Below are 22,014 nucleotides of genomic sequence, written 5' to 3'. Positions count from 1 at the left end.
CATACAGAGACATTGATTTGTTAGGTTGGAGGTACAATGGATGTGAAGTGCAATTTTTCCTGCTCATAAATTTCCACATAAGGATAGTTTAATGGATGCAAAACGCAGTTTTCCTCACTCGTGAATGGTTACGTGTACAATGCTGTTTTCATTTGAGAAAAAGTAATAAATACACTCATAATTGTATCTTTTTCTCTTACAATTTTTTCCAATTTTTGAATTTCTGCTCAATGATGGTTCAAAACGCAGCTCTTCCCTTCTTAGAAATATCTACATATGTAGTACTATTTGCATTTGAAAGAGAAAGATTGTAGCAGTTATAATTATATGTTTTTCTTATACTAGAATTGTTCGGGCTAGCTATTAAACTGCCTATTTATTTTTTTGAGACGATTTATCACTGACCATCTATTTTTAACTCTACAAGATAGCTCTAAGGATATTAAGCCGGTCATCTCTGACTACCACTTGCCATTTACACCAATTGCAGAAGAGCTAAATAAATTTGTAAAATATTAAAAAGGTGATGACAATAGCAGTGATGGTTTGTTCCGGTAGAAATTAGCCTCTTCACCTATATCACCGTTATTATTGGGTGGACCTGTTCCAGTTATAACATCGTTGAGTCGTACTCCTTTGTTGACGAGCAGTATGAAACAGCTAGACAACAGCCATCACCGCTTACCACTGCATTGCCACCTATAATTCACCTTATGTGGTCACCGAGAAATTATCCAATGGTATTGACAGCTACATCGTCGGCAAGTGGCCCTATGTAACGAATTGTGGCTTTGCTGGTGATATCACCATTAGGCTTTACTTCTTATTTAACGGAGGAGTTAAACAAGCAGTATACTAGTTATCAGATACTATTACTACCACCTGCATCACGACCTATAATTAATCTCACATGGTCACCGGTCAAACAATCGTCGATTTTTGAGGCAACATTGCCAATACTTGGCTTAAATAGTGAGGTATTGTAGTCTCTGGCATTGTCAACTGAAAACCTTAGTTGGCAGGACAATATGCCACCACCAGTAATCAAACTTTTAAATTTGAAAACTTTTAATAAAAAAAAAAGGAAGAGTAGTATCAGTGGAGTGAAGAAGGAAAAAAGTACGTTAAAGAAGTATACAAAATTTGTATTTTGTCATTATGTTATGAAAATAAGTATTTTTTGTTTTTGAAAAAAATTAATTATAAAAGATATTTAATAAATTAAATCTGTTATAATGTTATTTATTACCTAATTATTCAAAGATTTTACTTTTTCACACCCGTGTTTGTATTCATCCGTATAAATCCTCTTGTAATAAATATTATTATTAAATAAGTATCGGTTGTACCACAAGTGAAAAAGAGTACGGCTGAGACACTTCAAAAGTAAATAAAAAATAGCTTGGCTGCTGATGTACCATACAGGTAAGTGAGTCGTTGGGTCTTCTAGTTATACGTAGAAAGGTGATACAAGAAAACTCCTACTGCTAATGCTACTGCTGCTGACACTTCTGTTATTCTGCTAATTCTATTTTTGCTGAGCGTTAACAGTCTCCGCATAAAAAAAGTATATTAATAGGCTGGTACTCAAATTTAAACCAAAGGCCTCTAGATTTAGAAGGAGGAAAACTCTTACTAGTGTTCTTATTTTGCTGTATGTATTTTTTCTGTACGTAGACAGTCTGCCTACAAACAGTTATTCATTAGCTGGTGGTCAAATTTAAGCCAAGGATGTTTTGATCTAAGGTTACTATAGTACATCTCGTACTCTAATCTTACCTTTTCCTTATACTTATCACATTTTTAAAAAAACAATTCTTGTAAAATACATACATACGCAGATCGTACGTAAGTATAAGGATATAGGTGAGCATGTATACGAGGCCTTATATAACCTTGGAAAGGTGACACTTATTTATCATACCTCATAGATATAAGCGTATGGTTGAGACTCTTATCCGTACATACAAAACAACATTCTCTCCCACAAGCTCACCAAAGAGGAGAAAGCTGTGTACAATTCCTAGCGCTTCGTGTAGATTTGCAACTGTCCGCGAACGGTCGCCCATGTAAGCAGGGGGGAGACGTAACCTGGATTCGGCTTGTGCTGATATTGGTCTTGTTAACCTACTTATTTGCATGTAATTACTTATTTCTGACTACAATTAATACTTTTACAAACATAGAACATTTATTATTAGGTCTCAAGCGAGGTTCCCAGATTTTCGGGAGCTCACCACATGCACAGTGTGCAGTTACTCTCTCCTAAACTCAAGAAGCCCAAGTGAAGAGCTCCCTCTACGTTACCTTAACCCTGCCCACTTCTTAAAACTCAAATATAATCTTTTTTTTATAACTGGTGTGATCGACGACAGCTAAGCAGGATACATTTTTTTCTCCAGCCAAACGGTCTGTCTCTCCATTTTCATTTATTTTTTTTGTATTTTTTTTTTTGATAAGCACAGTTTTAATAAAATAAATCTTGTATTAAAACTACACAAAAAGTTTTTTTTTTTTGTTTACATAAGATCTTAGGTGCATAATTTATGTCATTATTCAGCATAATTCCAACAAAGCTCACTTATATGTTGATGTTTTTATTAAAAACTTCTTGAAATTTTTCTTCTTCCTAACACCATACTACACATTAAATAAAATGCCACATCTATATAATCATGGATGGACTCGTGGAACGTTTTAACGCAAAACCAAAATTTTCACGAATACGTTGTATAAAGAAGTGATGTAAGGATCCAGTCAGTGAAATACAAATCAAAGATGTTAACGTTTCGTTAAAGAAAGTCAAACTATACTATTTGTTTATTTGAGTGTCAGACAAAAAGAATAATTTAACACATTATTGCATTTATACTCAAGATTGGCGTATGATTAAATATTTTAAAATTACTCCTTAAAATGTGTTGATCTTTGCGAGTTAAAAGACCAGAGGATGTTTGTTTGAAATAACATTAAAACAAAAAGTTTGATAAACGAATATTTCTAAGATTGTTTTTATTTTTTTTCTCATTTCTTTATTTTTGTAAAACTTATTGAGTTAAGCTAATTTTCATTTATAAAATCATCGTTAATACCATATCCTCATGCTTTAATAAATGACCTTAGAATATTTTGTGAAAGCTCTTGATATAGATATACTAATGGCTTGGGTGAAAAGTAGGCAAAGCTAGCTACGGCAAAAATTATTTTATTTTGAGGCCTGTAGCAAATACTAAGGCGATTTGCTCGGCTTTAGCTGACAGTTCTTTGTATACAAACATTTAATTAATTTTAATAATATTATATTTTTTTGTTTTGATAAAAAAATCAGCACAGTATTAATTTGAGAAATTTAAATCAGCAGATTCTTAGATTGTGGTAACGATATTATAATATTGTCTGTATTTTGCAACTTTCTTTCTAGAGCTTCTTTTCTTTTCGTTTTCTTTATTTCCTGTGCTAATTTAAATTGATAAATATTAGCTTATTTCAGAAAGAACGGAGGCACAGCTTTTCAAACCCAAACTTTTATTTTTTCAGTATTACATTTTGTTTCTAAATAAACAATTACGAGATACCTGTGGGTTCAAATATTCAGACAGTAAGAAATCAGTAAAATATCGTTACTTATATCCGTAGTATAACTTTTGGCTCTATATCAAGTGATAATTTTGTGACTGTAACAGAACGAAAACAAGTTATTTATACATGCAATTATTAAGACTATAAGCAAAAAGTATAACCTTCCTAATTATTTCTTATCTAGTAATTTTCTGCTTTTTTCAAAAAAAATAATAAAAAATTAGAATACTCGCTCTTATTGCAACTGGAATTTTTTCTTACATATTTTAAAAAGCAAATACGTTTAGCTGAATAAGTCGTTAATTATAAACGAAAGCAAAAAAGCTCTTGAAATTCGTAACGAATTTATATTTAACACTTTGTTATTTATTAACCAATTTAAAAAAATTAGATAAAAATGTGTAAAGATAATTGATTGGCTGAAGCTTATCTATTAAAAACTTTTTCTAAAGAGGTGACGAACGTCAAGCCTTTTTTTTTGTAAGTTTTGTACATTTTTTACTCAATACGGACCCCCTTATCAAAAATTTAGCTGATTTATAAATTTTGTGTAAATACTGTGCAAATTGTGTCATCATTATTTGTATAAATTAGTAAAATTCAATAGTTTCTAAATAAATAGAAATAATAAAAAATTAAAACAGTAGCAAAAGAAGCAAGCTTTAATCTATTCTCTGACAAATGTTTCACTTAATTTTTTTTTCAAACAAACATCCTCCATTTTTCTTATTTGCAAAGATAAACACGCTTTCAAGAATAATTTCTAATTACTTATTCATACGTTTATTATAAGTATTAATGCAAACGTTAAAAGAATTTATTTATCTAACGCTTATCTCACCTAATAGTTAAACTTAACTCAATACCTTACATTACTCCTTTATACAAAGAGTTCATGAAAACTGAGATTCGACATTAAAACGTTACACATGTCCATCTATAAATATATAGACGTGGCATTATATTTTATATGTACTATGGTTTAAAGCAGAAAAACAAATTTCGAGCAGTTGTTAACAAAGACAATAATTTATCAGTAACCTTTGCCAAAATTATGCTCAATAATGACTTGACTCATGTTCCCAAAAGTTCATATTATCAAGAAAAAAATTTTAATATTAGGAAATAAACTCGGCATTGTAGAGCATGACTAATTATTTACATTCTTTTTACTTTTAATATTCTGCTGTTCTGCTGACATCCTTTTCAGGATTAAAACTCTACAATTGTAACAAAATACAATTTATTGTATGTTTCAGAAAAGTAATTTGATCAATTTGTTTGTCTATATAAATATTTATAAATACAATAAAAAAAATACCATATATGTGCGAGGACAATATAGTACATGGACACCAAAGGCACCTACAATTCTGTCCACATATTGCAACGCTTTTCTTACTTTTAATAAAATAGTATTCTAAAAATCACTCTTATACAATAGTCATAAAATATTTTCTCTTTACAAAGACACACTTAAGCAGCGCTAACACTAAAAGGTCAATAAACGTAAAGGTCAGAACTCACTCTCATTATGCATGATGGAAAATATTAAAAGTTGGAAGAGACACCATACTAAGTATGTAAGAGAATTATAAACATTTTGAGAGACAAAATATCGAGGATGTAGAAAAATTGTGTAGAGGTATAAAAAATTGCGTATAATAAGTATGAGGAATAGTAAATATTTTTATAATCGAAATGTGTTATTCAAAACTATAATATTATTTTAATATTATTTTTAATTTAAAATAGAAATTGTTGTAAGCACTATATGTCTTTTTTGTGTTTTATCGTCTCTTAATATTGTTACTATCTATTGTTATAAAAATGAGTCTAGAAAATTCGCGCTTGTACCTATTAGGTTCTTGGTCAAAGATCTCTGTTTTTCAAAGTAGAAGCTCTTCGGACGATGTACAGAGTAAGAGTAAAAATATAATTTCATTAAAAATAACAAAAGCGTTTTAATGTGTGGACGGAATTATACGCACCTTTGGTGTCCATGTTACGCGTTGTCTTATCACCTATATAGTATTTTTTTAATTCTTTTTATAAATTTTTATATAGTCAAACAAATTGATTAAATTTATTTTTTTAAGCATCCACTAAATTATATTCTGTTATAATTGTAGAGTTTTAATTCTTAAGAGGCTGTCAGCAGGACAGCAAAATATTAAATGCATATGAAATGTTGATAAATAGTCATGCTCGCTGCTAAGCCTTTTTCTTAATATTAATTATGATGACTAAGAAGCAAGTAAAAAGAAATATATTCCTCTGAAAAACACACGTTATTTTAATACGAGAGTTATTTTATCAAAGTTGTGCTAGTTAAAGAAAAATGAATCAAAAGAAAATAAAATAAACATGGATTGAGAGCTAGACTGTTTGGCTGCCGCAAAAGACTTTGCCCGTATAGCTATCGTCGATCATACCGGTTGTGGACAAAAACTATTTAAAAGTTATAAGACGTGCATGAAGCTTTAGTTAAAGTAAAGGCCAAGGAAGCTATTCACTTGGGCTACTTAAGTATAGGAGAGAGTGACGGCCGTCTGCGTATGTGGCGAGCTCTTGAGAATCTGGGAGCCTTGGTCTCTACAACAAGCCTTCTGTAATCTTAACTTTTAATTTGTAGAAAGTTAACTCATTAAATTTGTTATTTCTAGAATTTTCTCTATTTAATGAATTGCTTTAATACTACTTTTTTTAAAAAAAAAGCAAGAGGTACTTTGAGTAAACAGTCTTATTTATTACTCAGATAGTCAAACTTTGTATTCGACGCATCGACAAAAAACGTAAGTGCCTCATTTAATAAAATCTGAAGAAACAGATAATCAACTTCAAGTAAAAAGTATTTATTTTCCAAAAACAAAGAGTGGAAAAAAATATTAATCTGTCGTCAAGACAAATGTAAATAGGTCCAGACCATATACTTATAAAAACAGTTCTTTTTCTTGTAATATCCCTGTTGATATACGTAATACTGCTAAAATTCAATATCTGTAACTGCTTAAATTATTTTGTATGTTCTATCTAGTAAAGCAGCTTAATTCTGTTTTCTACACTTAACTCACAATCTTCTATTATAATTATTAAGTATACAATTAGCTTTTTCTTAGCATACTTTTATCGGTTGCCAGCAGTACTTTTTCATTTTATTTTAAAGGATTGTGCTCTCCAAAATAATTGATAACTTTTAAGTTTAAGGAGGAAATTTTTTTCATACCGAATAAATATCAAAGATGGTTTATTACCTTATATATGCTAAACTAGACAACATAATCACGAAATTATACCTAGACTTTTTTGTGAATAGTAAAGTAATACTGCAAGAAACATTATGCAATATGTGTAAAATGTGATAAATTTTATGTTTAATAGTCTTACTCTGCGTGCTTGTCACGATTCAAGGTCAGCTAACAGTTAATTAACTAATGTTACCCAATTGAACATTTTTTGGTAACGCTTAGTAATTAAACGTTTAATAGCAGTTATGACTTCTTTTCTGATTTTTCAATGCTTTCAACTTACATGTACACTTATTGTGTAACAAGCAAAGATGTTATCATTTGATATGCTTGAGTATAAAAATACAATAAGCGATGCATTAACATGTATAGGTGTTAACAGATAATAAATTTCTAAATAACCTCGCAATTGTCAAAGTCAACTATGAATATTTCTTGAGGTTGAGTGCATAAGCACACGATCAGTAAGAGCTTATTTAGGAGTGAGAATAAAAACTCCAAAGTCAGGTGTTAGTTTAAGCAACGTTTTGTTGGTCTTAACGCCAACTTCATCAGGCTCAGTCTATATCGTTAAGACGATCGTTACAGTCTGTATTAATATCATGCATAAATCATTTCTTATATTATTATAATCTTAAGGACCAATATTTTTATAAAAAATACTCTTTTATCGTTACAAAATTAAGGCAATTAAAGATAAAATTGATACTAGTGTTTGGTTCACTTGGTTAATGTATTTATTGACATTTATCCATGTCTGGCAATAGGTGAGAGTGCTGGTGACCCGGAGGCCCACCTGTAGTGCTCGGGTATGGGCCTACTAAATAACCAGTTGAGCCAGATGACACCCACCACTGAGAAGCGGCCAGTGTTGACTGTCAAAGGTCAAGGCTAAATGGCTAGTCTAACCACCAACTTGGAAAATGTCACCAGTGATGAACGGATTGAGAGACAGCAGTGACTGCTTTGTAGACAGATGGCCCCCTTTCTGCGAAATCTTGATCTCAGAAGAGAAGGACTACTGCAAGCTGATGTAGTAGCATACAAGGTACGCATCGTGTAGTATAGTGGTATGTATGGGTGCCAAGGCAGGAGTTGGATCTTGATGTAGGCAATGGCAGATTCATCGACGTAACCGAGCGAAGAAGTACAGAAGAAGTACAAGATCTGAAAAATTTTTCAAAATGTTTGGAACATGTTGCGTTAAAAAATACAGAAGTGTACGTTGCTTTTTTCGAGTACAAGCTAAAGAGGCTGAAGAGTCCAGCTAACTCTGTTGGCCATGAGTCTGAAGGACCCGCAAGCAATGCTGGATTCTGGTGCATGTACTCTAATGTGGAGAGGTCTGTTCCCTATAATGCCATGTTTGTGGGATTTAAGTCCATCCAAATATGTCTTTATAGAAAGGAAGATAGCAGCTTTTAGATACAAGCCACATACTTGTCAATCAGGAAGCTGTTAGTGGGCTCTGACGATTGGAGCTAATGAAGCTCGATCTGAGAGTCGTTTCAGGCATAAAAGTCCTTATGGTGCGGACAAAATATTTCCCAGGAGCAATGTGCATAAGTTTTGCTGATAGAAGGATGGCTTGTAGCTTTAGTCAAAGGATGGATATATGTGTCAGACGTGCAGTATTTTTTTGTAATTTTTTTTATAAAAGTCAGTTTAGTCTGAGTGATTAACAGGTGTACGATGACACCGTGAACTAGGTCTATGGCTCACGAGTACATGGTCACTGCCATCGTGCAAAGGCTGGAGCTCACAAAGGTGTAGGGATTCCAGTTAATTTATCAAAGAGTAGTAATCCTAGAGATGTCCTGTAGATGGGTTAGAAATGTGTGCCATCGGTGAGCCATGGAAGCCAGTACATGTTCATCTCAATTGAGTTGAGTCCACCAGAGATCTTAGATGATCATCTTCGTGACCAGAATAACGAGGATGATACAGCTACAGGGATAAAAGAGACGGGTAAGAGCAGCTAGCACAGTGTGCTTTGTCTACTGTGGCTCAAGAGTACGTGGCGTGAGATTGAAAATATCTCCGATTGCTTCTTAACTCACACCAAGCTTGCTAAAAAGGCCACCCACGCTGAGCTTCCCCCACGTCAGCCTGAGGCCATGTCCAGGGAGAGGTTCTACAAAAGCTCTGGCTCGTTAGTGACCCATTTTCTGAGCATACAACCTCCAGCCTGTAGTAAGCCAATCAGTTGATCGCGATGACATCAAATCATCTTGACATCATCGTTACCAGAAAAGTTGTCGTCAGCGTAGCAATCTCCTTAGAAAATCAGTACAACATTGGGCCACGCCTTGACTTGACCCTTGCATGACTACAATATTGTCAACAAGCAAGGATGAGGAGTACTAGTCTTGACGTTCGTTACAGTCTGTAGCTTAAAATGCAGCAGTGGGATAGACTCGCCGGCGCTCCACAGAATCCTCTGCAGATTGATGTCATGCTTATCGATTTCAATCTGGCAAAATATTAGATATTATTATGAGACGTTAGCGCAAAAAGCCATTCAATGTCTCCTTTAACGAACAAAGATACTTGGCAGGCATGTTTGGAGCCTTGGTTCGACAAGCAAGGCAACTAAGCTCTGATAAAGAGTCAGAAGTGATGCAATTCTTTCTTTTTTTCTTAGTTATAATATTATTTAAGTAACAAACGCCTTAAACAAAGTAATTTATTAATCGCGTGTGTCTTAGTTATAACTAATTAACAATGTTGAAGTGTAAACAAACATGCTTAACTCTAACACTTAGCATCTTCAAGTTTTGTTACTGTCCTTAATAAGCAATAGCGTTAATTAAACAAGTAGCTCTACGATTTTTGTTTTAATTGAAGTAAATGTCATCAAATTTATCAACAAGCACCTTAAAAAAAATGTTTAAGTACGCCCAGGTCTTGTCAATTTTAATGTATCGTGATATTATTAAACAAACAAGTGCTTTCCATCTTTAATCAACTAAAATCTCAATCAGTACACAAGCACCTTCAATGGAATAATCTAGTAGGCTTAAGTTTTCCCTATTCTAATTTATTGTCATGCATATTAATTAACAAGTGCTTGTTACATCTATGACTCAGTATAATTCTCTCGTTTCATATCTCTCTTATCAGAAAATGTTAATTAGTAATTAATTACCTACAATGTTATGATTTACTGAGCTCTAGTCTTCTTTATTTTTATTTGCTATGGTGTTAGTCAGTTAACAATTGCCTATAACATGAATAAATCAGTAGATTCTATCCAAAATAAATTGAAACGTTAAATTATGAACGTCTGTCTAAGTCGTACGTTAAAAATATCTTGACTTTGATTTGCTATGTTAATTAATTAACCAGTGCTAATAACAAAAATAGTTCCTCGTAATCTTGTCTTTTTATATTTTAAATAAGTACAATTGTATATTAATAATCATGTCTTTTTATCCTAAATAATAAAATTGTTTCTTAATAAGCAAGCACCTTTGGCAAAATAACTTAGGATGCCAAAGTTTTCTCGTTTTGATATATTGTGTTCTTAAATAATAAAACAAATACTCATAACAAAATGATCGAGTACGCTCAAGTCCTTTTATATCAAGCAAATTAAATGTTAACTGATAAATAATGAATCACTTTTAACAGAACAATTTGATGCACTTCCGTCTTCTTATCTTAAATACAATAAAATCTCAATCAATAATGAAGCGCCTAAAACAGAACCATCCAGTGCACAAAAGTCTTCTACATCCAAAATTATTGTGATATTTGTAATTCAAGAAGTACGTATAACCAATCTTGTACGCTTTTGTCCTCCAATCTTTAGAAAATTAAAGTTCAAACCATAATTAAGCTCATTAAAGGTATAACCCAGGGCAAACTCGTTTATTTATTTTAGATAATACTTATTATTAAATGAGGGATTTTGATTTAACTATGCATTACTATCATGTATTCGAGTTCATATATAATTTCTTTATGTTGCATGGATAAATTGCCACTAAATCCTATCATTTATCTACGTTCTCATGTGTTGAAAACTTATAGTAATATTTATTAAGAAATAAACTTTTTTTTTTAAAGTTGCTAGGGATCAAGCTTTTTTGTTGGTTGAATATGCAAAAAATAAGTCGTAAAGAATAAAACATAGTAAGACGATCCTTGTACCCTACCTTTACTTACTCGGATACATTTTTTAAAAAGTTTTAATTATAAAGCAGCTAAAATTTAGGGGCAGATTAATAAGTAGTTTTTGAAACTTGTTTTATATTATAATTATCAATAACAATAAGTATTAGAGCTCGTAACATAAGTAAAGGTAAATAAACAACATTATTCGATAAATTTTGCTTGGTTGTTACGAATTACTAGTGATGAATTCTAAATTAATTAGGGCATATATATAAAACTGCACTATTACTATTTTTTAACAAAAAGACCAGAGAACAAAATTTTGAACACAATTCACGAGAAAAGTTATTCGAACGATTCAAAAATATTACATAGAAATAAATTAGCATACCAGATATGCGTAGTTAAATAAAAACCCTTATTTGTAAATAAGAATCACTACTGACAATTAGCAAAAAAATACTCTAGGGCACAGGATTGTTCTATTAAAAGGTTCGATTATTAACTTATTATTATTATTTAGTTTATTACTATAGAAAAGATAAGAGCTTACTAAATCATTTGGTAAGAAGCACTTGCTTCTTAACTAACGCCATAACAAACTAAAATGGAGAAGACTCGAGCACATTAAATTATTCCATTATAGCTGCTAAATTATTAATTAACATTTTTGTTTATCAGAGAAATGGAAGCATATGGTTGAACTGAGTCATTTATGTTATAAGCACTTGTTAACTAACTAATATCACTATGTATGAAATGAGGAAGACTTCAGCGTACTGAATTGTTCCGTCAAAGATACGTGTGTAATTATTGACATTTTAATTAATTTAAGATAGAAAGACTAGAATCAGCTGGGTGAGATTGTTATAAGCACTTGTTTGTTCATTAACATCATGATAAATTCAATTTGACACGACCTGGCCGTACTCAAACATTGCTTTGAAGGTACTTGTTCATAATTTGAATAAAATATAGTTTATTTGAAATAACATTTCTAGAGCTACTTACTTAACTAATGCTATTGTTTATTAAAAACAAAGAAAGATTTATTGATGCTAAGTGTTTGAGTTGAAGATGCTTGCTTATAATTTAACATTGTAAATTAGTTATAATTAATACTCTTGATCTTACTGGATAATTCAGTTGAAGGATTTAGTTTATTAATTAATATCATAACTAAGAAGGAGAGGAAGAACTGTAATACTTATAACTATTTATTGGAGTTCCGTAGGTATTACGATTCTTTATTTAAAGGTGTCACTAGTATTAGCTAGAATACAGCTAGTATTGATAGTTTTTTACATATACATATGTAATATATAAACTGTAAATTGAGCTTGCTTTATCCACACATACATCACATAAAGAGGAAGAGTAGGACTCGGGAAACTCGGGTAAAGTCTCTTTCTAGCTGCTCTCTAGTAGTGCCAGCCTATAGCCTGCGAGTCTCTAGAGTATTAATCTCTGCTTTGGGAGGAATGTGGTCCTATCTGGTATCACTAATTGACAGACGCACTCAATATATAGTTCGTAAACTCAAAAAGGGTCAAAGAGAATGGTTGTATAGGTAAGTTCTTATACCATCTGGTATGAGTTGTGCGGCTACTATACAGATGACGAGAGATAGCAGCTCAGTCATAGGCAGAGTTTGACCTGTGACACAATTCTCCAGTAGCAGCTGTCTGAGCTCTGTGATTTCTTTCATGCATGGGCTATGCGATACAAGCTGTGCAGTAGTTTCAGTGGTTGTCCGGGTAGTTTCCTCTCAAGGTGTCATGGTAGACTTCACATATTTTCACAATTACTTGTTGCGTGGTGCAGCTCTGAACGACTTCATCAAGTGCAATAAGAGCCCACTTTCTTCTATAACCTGACATTTTCTTTGCGTTGTAAAAAGCGTTAGATACAAATCACACAGCTAACATTTATGTTCTTAACGTAGCAAAGATAGAGTAGCGCCTGCATAGATATTTAAAAGACTATATGGAAAAAACTGTGGCCTTTGCAAGAGAAGACGCAATGTTATTTCTATCTAGTGGTCTGAACGTCAACGTTAAAAAATTCAAGCAGGCGCGTCTAAGCGGTGGGAGTAACTATGACTCTTCAGATAATCAGCTCGTAAAAAAAAAAGGTGAGCACAGTATAAAAGGAGAAAATTAGCGACAAAGAAGGCATATTTTGTCTTTAACGGCACAGCAAATAGACTAAACCTTAATAAGAAGTTCCATGAGATTATTAACGAAAAAACCCTGGATTTAAGGAAGTCACAGAAAAAAAAGGAAAGGTTACAAGAGTTACGTTGTTGAGTTCTCTCGTTTTATTAAATAATTTGTAGGTTTGGACAAATCTGATGAAAAAAAATCAGACGAGAGTACGTCTGACTCAATCTTGTTTGTTGAGAGGGACTCTACTGGCCTAATGAATGCAAGTGCTCGAGTAGAGGGTGGAAAAAGTAAAAAGAAATAAGGAATTTCTTATCTTTTTTTCTGAACTTAAACCATTGAAGGCTCATGAGAGCTTTGATATTAGACTAAACAACATCTGTCTAATAATACCGTAGCATAGTAAAAAAAGAGTATGCCTTAAAGTTGGAGTGCTGTTAGCACGTATGCTTTCTTGCAAGAACCTTACAAGAGGATAAAGAGAAGTAGCCGGGTATGCCAAAATGGCTGATGACAGAAAAGCAAAGAGAAGAGCTGCATACGATAAAGTACAAGATCTTTGAAAAAAGAGCCCCAGTATGTGTGTAGAATATATCTTTCAAAGCTAGCTCGACCAGGTGAAACATCTCTTACACATGGTAACCTTTTTGAAAGCGAGTTGTAACTGCAAAAAAAATCTCCAAAACTTTCAAGAGTAGAACCTTAAAAATGATATTTGGAGGGTGATGAAAAGAAATAAGGTAACAAAGGTATTTCATGCAGTTAGTACTGTTGCAGCTTTTGATGACATCGTGGTTTAAATGGTCCGAGAAAGGTTCATTCAGTGGCCCATAATCTTCTTTAACATTTCCATGTGGTGCAAAAGAGTACCAGAAGCATCTTATGAGGCAAGAGTGGGGCTCATCTTGAAAAAAGAGGAGCTACAAGGTCCTTGGGATTATAGGCCGATAACGACCTCGTCGATGCTTCTGTGGATCTTTCAAGAGGTCTTGGCCGCAAGACTTAGTAAAATTAAACCAAACAAGCCTTAGCAGACATTTCCTTACACGTATGGATGTTCAGATAACATCATCTTACTAGATTCGACTTTGCAATACGATCATGAAAAACACAAAAAAACGTTGATGCTATTACAAATATGGTCAAAGTGTTTGACTCTGTAATAGATCCAACCCTAGATGAGGTAATCAAAGCAGAAAGAGTATGTGATGCAATAAGGATATTTACCATGGATGGTTACAGATGCAGTACCACGGTTATTAAGCATTGAAGCTAGTCATTAGGAAAAAGGGGGTTAAAGCAAGCATACCCGTTCTCTTCAACTTTTTTGAATTTTATAATTGATAAGCTCCTTAAACAAGTAACACTTGAGATTACAGTGAAGATTGGAACACTGAAATTTAGTTTTTTGGTATTTGCTAATAACCTGGTACTAGTAGCGACAACTGAAGTAGGATTGCAGTCACTGAAAGATCAAGTGACGGCCTTTCTCACTAAGTGTAGCCTCATTGTAAATGTAGGAAAATGCTGTTTAACTGCAGTTGAAACCATTCCAAAGCAAAATTATACAGCAAAGTATTTAAGAAGCAGATTTAAGATCGGAAAAAGAAAGATTCCAGGGTTGAAACTAATGGAGGAATAGAAGTATCTTGGATCCAAATTGACTACTAAAGGCCATTTATATACTGGCCTTAGGGAAAACTTAAAGGTTAAAGCTAGCAGCTCTAACAAAAGCCTTACTTAGACCTCTCTATAGACTCTGGGCTCTAAGAGTTATAGTCATTTCAGGATTATTCTATCAACTCACGCTTGGAAGGGTAACTTTTCGCTACGTAAAAATCTAAGATAAGTGAGTCAGAAGAGCTGTAAAAAATTGGCTGCACCTTCTTAGTGACTGCCCGAAAAGATACGTCCATCCAAAAATTTGTAAAAAATACCATTGATATTATGAAATATGAGAGTTAAGGAGGCTTAGGCAATTTTAAATCAAATTATGGCTAGCTCTAATTTTCATAGATTATGTTAATAAAGTACGCTTAATCTTTTTATGAAAAAAATATAGGCAGGTCAACACATTTGTTTTTGAGAAAATCGCTTGTTAAAATGCGTCATTTTAACTCGTAACCTTATGGAACCCACAATTAAATTGACGATTGTACTGCAATAAAAAGCTGTGGGCCCTAAAGTTAAATTGGTACATATACTTTTAGTAAATAAAGAATTTATTGCTTTAAAGTAAAGGTAGTGTCAACACGTTAAATTTTGAGAAAACAGTGAGGACAACGTCGAACATGAATTGTTTTGTTCAGGTACTGTAAGTGGATATGCGCTGTAAGTAAATTAGTATATGAGCATAAGGATTTAAGTCCAACACAAGTTAAGGTATATAATAGCAGTAGTATTAAAGTTAAAACATAGTGCGCTCACTTCTAAATTTTTATTGGTCAGCGCATGTACAAATTCGAGTACGATGAGCTTCACTCCTATGACCAACTATCACAGTTTGTAAGGAGAGCAGAGGCTCTCTGCAAGAACGATGCGAGCGAGTTCAGTCCGTCTCTGATCGTCAAGCCCATCCACACGTCTTAATCGAGTGTTCTATTGTAGTCACTTGAGTCTCGCCAAACCGTAATAATCTATTGTAAACTCGCTTCCCCGTTCAAGCATTAAGTAATTTCTAAGTACTGTTTGTAATCAATCTAGATGATAATAAATTCCTTAATAGTTACTGTGTTAAAAGAATGTAAATTAAATTGTTTTAGAATTAGGAAAATTATAATTTTTAAGTGCATCTAATTCTAGTGTCTTATTTCTCAATAATTTATCGCGAATCCCTTTGATCTGCCCCGTTCCCAAATATTTGGTGCCACAACAGCGATTTGAACGCGAAATGAGTTCAAAAACGACGAAAACACGTGGCTCGCTATTGAGCGTGCTATCGTATAAAGAAGCAGCCATCTTGACTGCCATGCTTAACGATTGGGTAGATGGCAAGACCACTCGGAGCTGGTCTCATTCATCGAAGTAGTAAGTACAGTACTATATCGTATTCTCTCTGTTCTCCCTCACAACTTAAGATGTTGCCACCCACCAGAGCAGAGCTCGATACTATGACGTCCTCGGCACCGAGGACACACGTAGAACCTTGCTGCTGCTGCTGCGTACCGTGAGCCTCAGTGCATACACACATTGAACCTTGCTGCAGCTGCTGCTGCAGGCCGTGAGCCACGGCACACATACATATTGAAACTTGCTGCTGCTGCTGTGGGCCGTGAGCCTCGGCGCCCACACACACATAGAACCTTGCTGCTGCTTTTGCGGGCCGTGAGCCTTACCACACACACACATTAAACGGTGCTGCTGCTGCTTCTGTGGCCCGTGAGCCTCAGTGCATACACACATTGAACCTTGCTGCAGCTGCTGCTGCAGGCCGTGAGCCACGGCACACATACATATTGAAACTTGCTGCTGCTGCTGTGGGCCGTGAGCCTCGGCGCCCACACACACATAGAACCTTGCTGCTGCTTTTGCGGGCCGTGAGCCTTACCACACACACACATTAAACGGTGCTGCTGCTGCTTCTGTGGCCCGTGAGCCTCAGCATGCACACACACATCGAAATAAATGCTTCGGCTGCTGCAGGCTGGAAGCATCGGCACGCACACACAACGAGAACGCTGTTGCTGCAGCTGTGGGTCGTCCTACTGAGGACGTCATCGTTCCTACAACTGTCTGCCTGTGCCACTATGCTTGCTGCAGACATCCGTGTTGAATTGGAGGACCTCAAGTACATAAGCAGTAAGTTTCTAGGTTAAGTACATGCTTCATTACAAGCTACTGCAAGTGTATCTTCATTAACTTTACAGCATTCAAGTTATATAAGATACCTTAAGTCGTTTTTTGTATTTTAAGTGTTTAGTGAATAAGTTTAAAGTTAACTGTTAACTTAATTATAAATTTGCGAATAACCTTGCTTGAAGTCTTTGACGTCCTAGAGATTTTTAGTCGTTAATAGTTGACGTCCAGAATGAATCCCTTACATCAAGATTAAACCAAGCTTTATAATAAAATAAATAATTTTTTTGACAACAAAAAATTAAATGTCTAAAGAAAGCAGGCGTCGAAAAAATTACTGAAGGTAGGGCTGAGATTTTTATTCAAGCTTTAGATAAGTATTTACTGCGGTTTAATAAAACTCATGAAGAGATCATGTCCAGTACTCCATTAGACTACAGCCATTTATATTTTTCTACTGAGTTGTTATATAGTTACCCGAAAAGGTTGAATATCTTTATTATGCTATTAATGGGGATTTTGTCGAATTTATAAAAAAAACTTTATGCTTAAGAACCTTATGCCCCCCCTTTGTTACCCAACCCAATAGCTAAAGTAACTAGCAATTCTTACTTGTCTTGTGTTGAGTTGCCAAACTTTTCAGGTAAATATTCAGAATAGGAGAATTTTTGCCATACCCTTAGATCTTTAGTTCATCGTAAGGAAGATATTGATAATATCGTTAAATTTTATTAGCTGCGTGCACATATCAGTGTAGATGCTTTAGATTTAATCAAACGGATGACCGATATACCTTAGCTTGGCAGACTTTAACTATTTATTAAGATAGTCAACGTTAACTTGTGAATATCTATATTCAAGGCATTCTTTCTTGTAAACCTATAAGGTTGGAATCCATCGCAGAATTAAAGCGTATCGGTAAGGTAATAATTGGCTCTATGGATTCAATTGTTACTTTGGGTCGCGATGTAGGATCTGGAGATCTTTATATTTCATTTGTTGCCAGTAAGTTTGATACTGCTACAAATAAATATTAAAATAAGTTTCTAAGTAGTAGCACTTAATCCCCTACTTTAGCACAATTGTGTGAATTTATAGTAGCTCAAACTATATCGTCAGAGTCTTCTAATGCATCGAACTCTAGTTCAAAATCTCAAGTCACAAAACCCGCTCCTAAACCAATCTCTTCTGTTTTATATTAGTCAAGTGTACAGTTCAAGTCAATTAAATTACAGAGAGACGTTAGGAAAACCATGAACTGATTTTTATGTAAGGTTGATCATAATATATCTAAGTGAAATCGTTTTAAAGATCTTTCTGTCAAAGGTCGTAAAGAAGTAGCAATGAAAAAAGGTTATGTCTTAAGTGCTTAGGTCATCATCAAATAAATCAGTTTCAATACAAGTATAGTGGCCTCGTATAAAAAAAAAGACACCATACCATATTTTGTTTTTGAAAAAGCTTGTTCAGAGTAAAGATAGCAAGGTGACAATGACCTAAGCTTTTGAGTCTGAGCAAGTTTTTTATCATGTTGAGGAGTCATCGTTGATAATTAAGAGCGTAGATTTCAGAAAAATCCTGAGCTTTACAGTTCTTATGTTAAAATCATGCATGAGTACCAAAAGTTAGAATACATGTGTTAACTTGATACTGATTCAACCAATAAGTATTGGTTCATGCCGCATCACGGTGTAATAAAGCTGACAAGCTCTACTACCAATTTTCGCACTTTTCGAAGGTTTGGCTAAGGTTTCCTCTGGTACTTTATTCAATGACTCACTCCATACAGGGCCAAATTTATTATCTAGTCTAGCTGATCTTATCTCAGCCTAGTGAGATTACGAGTTCACGTTCGTCTCTAAAATAGAAGAGATGTTTCACCAAATCTGGGTTAATAAGCTAAATAGGAGACTTGAATTATATTGGTGCTATAAATTCTTAGAACCCATGAAGATTTATGCATTAAAGACTATCACCTATGATTTAGCTTGTTCACCTTTTTTTGTTTCTCGTGTTTTAAAGCAGTTGTCCCTCGATTACGGTGAGACTTACCAATTGGCCTCTTCAGTGCATACCAGTGAGGTGTAGATAGATAATGTTTCATCCAGAAGTCAATCCCTAAGTAAAGTTTATAAAAAAATAAATAAATTGATAATAGTAACCGCTTTTGGACGTTTTTCGTTGCATAAGTGGTATAGTAAAGATGCTGAGATTTAGCAAGGTCTGCCTTATTCACTATTGACTAGCCCACTGGTGGTTTTGTTGAGTGAGTCTGCGTTATCTGTGCAGATTCTCAGACTTGTTTGGTTTCCGTTAGAAGAAGTGTTCCACTATCGTGTCAACGTACTCCCTGGCCGCAAAGAATGGACCAAAAGATTGAAGCTTTCTTATATAGCTCATTTATATGACCCTCCTGATTAGATAGCTCCAGTTATTATTTACGTTAGAATCCTTTTACAACTATTATGGTTAGTTAAAACAGAATGGAATTCTCTAGTGCCTAAGGATATATCGAATAATTGGTTACATTGGTTGCCAGAAGTTTATAAGTTCAATGACGTTAAAGTATCTAGGTGTAATCAATTCATCCCTACAATCCAACTGATCTAGCTGCATAGTAATGCTGACGCTCCAAAGGCTGCTTATGCCACTATTTTGTACATCTGCATAGTTCAAAGAAAGTAAATTAGTGTATTACTCCTGCAATTTAAAACAAGAGTAGCTCCGTTAAAGGTTATTAGTATCCCGTGTCCAAGTAGAATAGCAAGTCATTTCAAGAAAAAATCGAAGTTACGCGTCGATTTTATACATTTATGGTTGGATTTAAGCAATGCGTTACATTGGATAAGTGCTCAGCCATCTAAATGGCCTACATTCATAGCTAATCGATGTAGTAATATTCTTCAGCTAGTCCCTAAGGCTATTTGACACCATGTATTGGGCAAGCTCAACCTAGCTGATGTTTTTTCTCGAGGTGCACTGCCATCGCAGTTGCTAGAGCATCCGTCCTGGTTTTATGGCCCTGATGTCCTTCATTAATTTAATCCTGAGCTTTATGAATTTAGATTAGATTTAGGGTCATTTTATATTCCAGCTAGCGAGTCTCCTCCTACTTCAAGCCACTAAGAGACTTTGTGCCCTAATACTTGGGATTTGTATTATAGATATTCTAGTTCAGATGAAATTCTGCGCATAACAGCATATTGTTTTAAATTTTTTTACAAGACATTAGATTGTATTGGTCACAACTCTCAGTTAGCGCTCCCTAATATCGTTACAATTGTTTCTCGCTATAATCTTACTATTATCACTTCCGAGCTTGTAAATGCAAAGTTACTTATGATTTATCTGCATCAAATTATATATTTAAAATCAAAATTAAAGTTGTTAACCGATGCTACTGCTAACCAGTGACCCTACTAAGAAGAGTATGATAATTGATTAATTAGTGTTGGTGGTCTTATAAGTTACTCATTATTATACTTTAAAGTTAAGCATCCGTTAATATTAGCTACCTCAGATCATCTTACCAGGTTGGTTATCGAATATTCTCATAGACGAACTCTTTACAGTGGTCCTCAGCTTACGCTAAGCACTTGTCGTTGCGAATATTGGATTATTAGGAGACAACAAAGTGTTTGCTCTGTTATTACTGAATGTGTCACTTGAAAACGCTAGTCTTCCCCAATTTCGAATCAGATAATGGCAGATTTACCTAGAAGTAGAATTAAACCTACTTCAGTCTTTCAGCAAACTGGCACAAAATATGCTCGATCATTTCCTGTTAGGTTGTCTAAATCCAGGGGTAAGGGTACTACAAAAGAGTATGTGGTCGTGTTTTTCTGTGTAAGTACTAGAGCTATTCATTTGAAAATAGATGAAGATTATAGTGCTAAAGAGTTTATTGCATCTTTCCAACGATTAACTGCAAGCAGAGGGCATTGTTCAGATTTGTATAGTGATAGAGAAACTAATTTCATTCTTACATTTGTAGAACATTCGACTTTATTGTATAAAATAGTAGTTTGTTAAAATTTTCGTCTAATTTCCCCTTTGCCCAACGATCCATTAGATCTAGAGTGATTAACTTCTGCTCACTTACTCAACTGAAAACCAGTTACAATTCTGCCTGATGTTGATTGGTTGAAAATAAGGGTTTCCTGTATGCGGCGTTGGAAACTCATCACTCAACTGTCGCAGAGCTTTTGGCATCGTTGATCTCAAGACTATTTAACATCTTTGCAACAAAGAACTAAATGGGTTGTATCTCAGAGATCGTTTTATGTAGGTCATTTGGTATTTATTAATATTGAAAACTCCTCTCGGGGTTGGTGGCCTCTAGCCAGAGTGTTGGAGGTATATCCTGGTTCAGATTCTAGGGTGCAAGTTGTTAAGATGAAAACTGCTAACTTTATTCTTATTTAACCAATCACTAAGTTGATTCTATTAACTAGTGAAGAGAAGTTCAATTCTCAAAATTACTCAGTGGTGTAGCGAAAGTTGCGTTTCACATTATATCTTACTTAAGGTTTTTATTTTTTATCTTTTCCACACGTCGAAGAAAAGGCAGGGAAATGTCAGGATTGCAGTTAAAATTTGGCGCGCTTACTTCTGAATTCTTATTGGTCAGCGCATGAACCTATTTAGGTACGACGAGCGTCGCTCCTTGGACTAATCATTACAATTTGTAACGAGCGCAGTGGCTCTCTACGAGAGCGGTGCGAGCGAATCCAGTCCACCTGCTCCGCACGTCGTATGCAAGCGTTCTATCGTAGTAACTCAAGTCTTGCTACCCCGTAATGATTGATTGTAAGCTCGCTTCCACGTTTAATTATAAAGTAATTTCTAGTTATTATTATTTGTAATCAATTAAGATTCTAGTGTCTTATTTCTTGGCAATTGATCGCGGATCCTTTTGATTTGCTCCGTTCCTAAGCAAGATGAGAGCAAGAGAGTACGGTGTTGTCAGTTTTATCGTGTCAAGGCCGTCATCTTAACACAAGGTGCCTCGAAAAAACTGATAATTTTTTAAATATGTATTTTTCGATGAAATATAATTGTGAAAAAAGAAAAAAACAAATAATTATTTGCATGATACGTACCCCACA

At 34.3% G+C, this 22,014-nt stretch overlaps 1 protein-coding gene across 1 annotated transcript in view; it reads left to right on the top strand.

The window, feature by feature from the left end:
* Nucleotides 1–22,014, top strand: part of LOC106637831 (growth hormone secretagogue receptor type 1-like) — a 491,009-nt gene that overhangs the window by 113,667 nt on the left and 355,328 nt on the right. The window lies entirely within an intron of this gene.

Source organism: Copidosoma floridanum, unplaced genomic scaffold, assembly GCF_036245765.1.
Source record: "Copidosoma floridanum isolate Cflo_tuat_1 unplaced genomic scaffold, Cflo_Japanese_pri ptg000017l, whole genome shotgun sequence".
Lineage (NCBI taxonomy): Eukaryota > Metazoa > Arthropoda > Insecta > Hymenoptera > Encyrtidae > Copidosoma > Copidosoma floridanum.
The sequence above is the reverse complement of the archived record's forward strand: the minus strand, read 5'-3'. Positions and strand labels throughout refer to the sequence as shown.